This window comes from Microplitis demolitor, chromosome 9 (genome assembly GCF_026212275.2).
Source record: "Microplitis demolitor isolate Queensland-Clemson2020A chromosome 9, iyMicDemo2.1a, whole genome shotgun sequence".
NCBI lineage: Eukaryota > Metazoa > Arthropoda > Insecta > Hymenoptera > Braconidae > Microplitis > Microplitis demolitor.
Window position 1 is genome coordinate 1,367,354 of NC_068553.1, and position 7,404 is coordinate 1,374,757.

A 7,404-nucleotide genomic window follows, 5' to 3' on the forward strand; every position below is an offset into this window, starting at 1 on the left:
AATATGTATAATTCGAGAATGAAAAAAATTCCCTTAAAAAATTCAAATTCTACGAGCACTGTGAAATTTGATTCAATGAAAATAAAAAATGAACTTTTAGATTGTTGAATTTTTCAAAAGTGCATTTCTCTTTAATTGATTTTTCGCAAATTAAATTTCAATAAAATGTAATTAAATTTAAGTTTCAGTTCATTACATATCACTGTTACAAAAATGCCGTACAAGGTGTTAATAATAGCTTTATCAATTATTGCGATATCAATTGTCGAAACAGATACCTTTTCTATAAGTGACTACCGTCCTAATGGTCAGGTTCTGCAAGTAAGCAAAAAATAAATATTTAAATAAAATTTCCACGGCTTACTTCTTTTTTTTTATTGCAGGAGGTTCCAGCAACATTAAACGCAGTCACTTCCGTCATTCAAGAAGAAACAATTCCACGCCTGAGGGCTGGTAACTTTCTGGGAGCAGCTTTATCTGTAAATAAAGAAATTATTATTAATCAAGTTCTTCTTAAATTTTTATGAAATAATTGATTATTAATACTATTAATTTTTTTTCAGACAACGGGTCATCTTCAGAACATCGTTAGTAAGATGCAATTCGCAGAACTTGGGATTGATGTTAAAAAAACACTACCTTTTGCATTCATAGACCCAGAGAAGTTTTGAGTAAAAATTACTCATGAACATTGGTACTGTGAAGACATCTAGTCAGTCAATAAATTACTACTGTGTTGTTAGTAAAAATTTCACTTTATTTACAGGCTATCGAGGAGTGTATTTTACTATGCGCATAAGAAGAATTTAGATATTTTTCACATGTCCTCGAAATATCACATTTGTTGGGTAATTTTTGCTAAAAATTTATCTGCGTGTACAACCAGAGTTAATTCTAGTGGAATCTAAAGGTTTATCAAAATCAATAAAAATTTTATTTATTTAATAACTGATTGAATAAGTAGTTATTTTTGGCTCCGAATTTGATTACCCGGGTCGAAAAATTTGATCTAATTTTGATTTAACTGGACTGTATTTGGACTACTTGGTCTGTTATTGAACTTCTATAAAAATTTTGATCTGATTTTAGTCTAATTGGACTAGTTGATCTGTTTTTGATTTTTTATGAAAATTTTGAGCTGTTTTTGGTCTGTTGTTTTAAAAAACAATTGCGTTACGGGCAGACAGAACTAGATTAATTCTTGAACTTTAAGAAATTTTAGTTCTGAAAATTTGCAAGGACAAAAGTTGATTAAATCATGGACTTATAAAATTTTTATTTATGGGCAATATTTATAAAAAAAAATATTAAGTTACAGAATTGATTATGTTTTGTTTACTATTTACTCAGCATCTTTTGTTTAAAAATGTCGGCAGTTAATGAAAGTTTGACAGCTTAATTTTTAGTTGTCTTGACTGAATATTTATAGCATTGAATAAAAGTGATAAAATAACACTTAAAATGTCAAAAAAATTTTTCTTATTTACTGGATAAAATCAAAAATATTTTGGAATTAGAAAACATCAAAATTCTTGTGACATCTTATTACGGAAGCGCATTAGCGTTTTAAATATTTAGAAAATTAAAATAAATTTATAAATCTAGATTATTATTATTTATATTTTTAAAAAGTCCTGTTTTAGATCTAAAAGCGATTAAAAACAGACTAAAAATTATAAAAAATAAAGTCTGTTTTTGTCCTTAAAAATAATTGAACACAGACCAATAATTATAATAAAAAAGTCTGTTTTTAGTCTAAACCCGATTTAAAACAGATTAAATATCATACGAAAATAAGTCTAATATTGGCCTGAATAGGGATAGTACGGGCAAAAACAGATTAAATTCCTACATAAAATAAACAAAATTTATAAACTTGAATTAAAGAAAAAATATTTGAATTTATCATTTATTTCAAAACAGATCTAATTTTTTTGACCCGGGATATCATTTCAAATTAGCAAACTATCCCGATTAAAAAAAAAAATTCCAGTTCGAACCTCAAAATACTACGTGAGGTTTAGGGACAAGTTGGATTTTCGAGATTGAGAACTGTGCAGAAAGTAATCTCACTTTAGACCTCAATGTTGTAGTTACGGGCGATTTTACATAATTGAGGGCGAAACGTATAAAAAAAATTTTCCGGGGACCTCAAAATCCTCATAATATAAAAAAATTTACTGCTCCAGATTTAGGCCTCAATTTCTCAAATGACGTAACCTATGTGGGTTCCCTCACATTTTTTCGTGAGAAATAAATACTTTAGACCGAAAATCTCAAAAAAATTGACCGAAAACTAAATAATTAATTACAAATTTGCATAAAAATTACTGGAACCTCTATAAAGGATAACAAATAAAAATGAATATTTATTTTTATTTATATCCATTCAAAAAAAAATATAATGGTTACTATGAGAAAATAGTTAACCGAAAGAAAATTCAGTATACATTTTTTCAATCAAAATACGAAAATTTATTGAGGACAAAATGTTTGATATTGTATTCTATATTATTTATGAAGTTTAAAAAAAATTTTTTTGAGACCGATTAAAAGTTTGTCCAGAAATATATAATAACAATAATAAATTAATGAATTTATTTTATTGAACATATAAATTTTTGTAAGTACTCAGATTTCTTTTTCAACTCGAAAATTTTCTAATTCCACAAAACGATAATTTATTTTTCGAGGATTTTGAGAGCTTCGTTAGAATTTAAAACCGATCAAGAGTTTGCATTTAGACCTCATAATTCTCACTGAGGATTTAGAGTGCCAATGTCGTATCATTTTTCGTCTGGCAAATAAAAGATCAAAGAAATTGAATTTTTTGAGGTCAAACTAGAATTTGTTTTTTTACTCGGGGAAACTTAAATGTATGTTATGACTAAGCTATGAATTAATACTAAAAAAAAAACTGCTCGTAAGTTTGGAAAAATTGCGTAAATTCAAGTAGTTTACAATAATTAATTACTTGGTTATAAATTTTAGTAGTTTCATCTGAGAACATAAAAAAAATAATTTTTCGAAAATCATTTTCTCTATATATGTATCAATGGCTTAAAAATTATTGATCAGAACCCTTTTAACCAAAAACAAAACTTGTTTCTTGAGCCTTGACCTTTTGTTTGCTACTGATTATTTCCGTAGCAGCTACTGATTATTTTTCAGTAGACGCTACTGATTATTTCGGTAGCAGCTACTGATTATTTTTTAGTAGACGCTACTGATTATTTCGGTAGCAGCTACTGATTATTTTTCAGTAGACGCTACTGATTATTTCGGTAGCAGCTACTGATTATTTTTCAGTAGACGCTACTGATTATTTTTCAGTAGACGCTACTGATTATTTCGGTAGCAGTACCCTATTTTTTTCGGTAGTAGCTACTGATTGCCACTAAGTATATATATATATATATATATATATATATATATATATATATATATATATATATATATTGTGAAAACATTTTAGCGAAAAGTTTATGAACAAAGTTCACTTACCAAGTTTATTTTGAATAATTAATAAACAAGTACCGTGCGAATAAACTATAGTTTTGAAAGTATGGATGCAGCTAAAGTTTTCCAAGTATCAAGTATCGATTATTTGAATTAGGGTAGATATAGATGTAGCATGTAAAGAACAGGGTAAAGAGTAAAGAGCGCAATAGTGAGTCTATTTGATGTACACCATTGTTACGTATTTAAAAATTTACATTATCAAATTGATATTTTACGTTCAATTACGAGGAAAGTGATTGATGGTCGTCAATTATATTAATTATGGTGTTTTGGAAAAAAAATGTTTTTTAAGAACATAAAAAAAATAATTTTTTTTAAAAAGGCATCATCATCTTTTCATTTTTTGAATTTAGTAATCCATAGAAAACCCATAAGATCTTCTAGAGATTTATCAGTATCCTATAGAATTCTTATGGGATTCTATGGCTGGTATTTATATTATCTATTTAACATGGGGAAAGTGATCTTTTGTCGCAAGCCTTGACTATGAATACACTTTTGAAAATTTTAGATAAAAAGTTTAGAACCCCATAAAAGTCCATAGAAACCCATAGGTAATTTTTTATGGCAATGATTATTAACAGGGATCCAAACAAAAACCCATAAGATCCTTGAGCAATTCATGAGTATCCTATAGGATTCTTATGGGGTTCTATGGTTGGTATTTTTATTAGTCAGCTATTTAACATGGGGAAAGTGATTTTTTGTCGCAAGCCTTGACTATGAATACACTTTTGAAAATTTTAGATAAAAAGTTTAGAACCCCATAAAAGTCCATAGAAACCCATAGGTAATTTTTTATGGCAATGATTACTAACAGGGATCCAAACAAAAAACCCATAAGATCTTTGAGAAATTCATGGGTATCCTATAGGATTCTTATGGGGTTCTATGGCTAGTATTCATAGCCAGAACTTACGGCGTAAAATTACCCCATATTATTTCCCATGGGAAAATTATCTCACGTCGCAGACCTTGTCCATAAATATGCCTTTGAAATGTTTGGGATCCCATAGAAACCCATAGAAATAATTGTCTACGGTGATCGCACACATTGCATCCCCATAAAAACTCATAGAATTTGTAATCGAGCTCTATGGGATCCATAAAAATTTATCACAACCCCACGTAAAATTTTTAAAGCCCATGGCTTTTTTAACAAAAACCCATAAAATATTTATTTTCCTCAAACAACTAATAACTGAAAATATTAACCATCAAACAACGAGTTCCGCGTAACAAATCGAAAAAATTTCTAGTGTTGTCTCACCAAAACAAACATTACAACAACCGACTCCTGACTACCGACTACCGATCACTTAAATCCCTCCGAGCAAACAAAAAACGAGCACCCATAATTTAAGTACTCAGCACATACTTGCAATATAAATCAACAAACATTTATTTAAATAAATTCATATATATATATATATATATATATATATATATATATATATATATATATATATATATATATATATATATATATATATATATATATATATATATATATATGTATATACTTTTAAATGATAGAGATGTAAATCGAAATAATTATAAAATGCTTACTGTGCCCATGCATGTTTACTCAGATCTTGAAAGTATTTTACCCACGATCGACGATAAATAATTGTTCCTTCCAGTAAAGTTGTTAGTATGCATCAGTTATTATTTTTAATACTTATGTGAATATATATACGTAGATAAGTATGAATATGTTTACTGATGATCATGTGCCTTGGGAATGAAAACTGACCGCTGGCGCCCAAGGCAATCATGGATGTTCGTGTTATTAACAAGATAACCACCAAAATGGGCCCTAATTTAGAGACTACGAGAATATGTTTGTGTACACGTGCGCACGGTTTATTATCTACTCAATATATATGTATATGTATATAAGTATGGGTGATTGATATTTTTGTTCGAAATTAATTATTATCGATTCTAATCACTTTGCAAACAATAAGTTACAATAAGGGTGGCCCAAAAAAACCAACTACTTTTTTTTTTCAGTCTCTTATGAAAATTTTTTGGCTTACGATGTTTTAAGAAGTATCTCCAAAAATCGACGATAAAAAATTTTCAAGAGGTCACTCACGAATTTTGAAAATATCAACAATAATCGAAATTTGAATTTTTATTTAAAATTTTTTTCTTTTTTAGTAGCAATAGTTTATATTTGTGAAATCATGACTTCGCTGAAAATTTAAGCCCAAAATTTAAATATTTAAACCTCGCTCGAGAATTTTGAATGCTTCCGAATGCTGTCTTTTGAACGTTTTCGGGCGACCTGAGAATATTGATAATAAAGCTTCTCGATTTTTTCACCATCAATTTGCATCACAATCAATGAAAATATAACAGAGAAATATAAATAATAAGTTATTTACATACTTTTTTATTTTTTAATTCAATTTTTCGGTTTTTTCGCTTATTCAAAACTTAGCAAATTTTATTGTTTAAGACTGTCCTGTATATTTTTGGTTATGCAAAAGTCATATTTTAGTGAACTGACAATAATTGAGTTATAAAAAAAACCAAAAACTAATTCAAAGTATTAGTCACATATTATCAGTTAATATTCAAAATTCTTGAGCGCCGGTTAAATATTTAAATTTTGGGCTTAAATTTTTAGCGTAGACATGATTTTACAAATATAAACTATTACTGCCATGAAAGAAAAAATTTCGAAGTACAAAATCCGAATTTCAATAATTTTCGATATTTTCAAAATTCGTGAGCGATCTCTTGAAAATTTTTTATCGTCGATTTTTGGAGAGGCTTCTTAAAACATTAACCAACAAATTTTTATAAGAGCCTCGAAAAAAAAATAGTCAGTTCTTTTGGGCCACCCTAATATACATATATTAGGGTGCTTTCTTTTAGATGACTATTTTTTTAAATTTCCCGCTAAGAAAGTCGATGATTTTCAAAAAATTCGAGAGGTCATTGTTTTCACTCTGATTTTCAAAAATTGAGTTTTCATCAAATGTTGACGTTTTGGGGTCCTAGGAAGCTATTTTGCCTTTTTACAGAATGATGTCCAAGTGTCCGCATGTGTGTGTGTGTGTGTGTGTGTGTGTGTGTGTGTGTGTGTGTGTGTGTGTGTGTGTGTGTGTGTGTGTGTGTGTGTGTGTGTGTGTATGTATGTAAGCTCTTTGTAACTTTTTCACTAATGAACCGATTTAGATGGTTGAGGCTGCATTCGACGCGTTTTATTAAGTTCTAGAGCTGATTAGATTTTGAAGTCGATCATTCAATTTGTTACTGAGAAATCAATAAAAAACTAAAAAAAAATTTTTTTTTTTTCGTAATTCGCCAATATTTTCGAGTCTACTTGATCAAATGATCTGAAATTTTCAGGAAAGTTGACAGCCAACAAGCTCTTTCAATTGCCGCCTTAAACATCCAAATCGATCCATTAGTTAAAAATTTATAGTCCATTCACACACACACACACACACACACACACACACACACACACACACACACACACACATAAATACAGACACTCGGACATCATTATGAAAATAGTCAGAATAACTTTCTAGGACCTCAAAACATCGACATCTGATGAAAACTCGATTTTCGAAAATCGGGATGAAAACAATAATTTTCCGAAATTTTTGAAAATCGTCGATTTTCTAAGCGGGAAGTTAAAAAATTCATCATATTTTCATGCGCATTCATTAGTTTCTTAGCCATCTCTTTTTGCCCACCCCTTGCTTCTATATATATATATATATATATATATATATATAATCATAAAAATTAACAATTAACATTTTGAAATCATTAAAAGCCTTAAAAAGATCGTCAAGATTCATTTATATAACCACCCAACGTTATATCTCTCTTACCCCTCATATATATATATAT

General features: G+C 28.7%; 1 long non-coding RNA gene across 1 annotated transcript; it reads left to right on the top strand.

Moving 5' to 3' along the window:
• Positions 1-227: 227 nt before the first annotated feature.
• On the top strand, positions 228-845 carry LOC103573012 (uncharacterized). Its single transcript, XR_008404184.1, has 4 exons — positions 228-321; positions 384-479; positions 564-694; positions 767-845. It is a non-coding gene; the product is annotated as an uncharacterized LOC103573012 (long non-coding RNA).
• Positions 846-7,404: the final 6,559 nt, after the last annotated feature.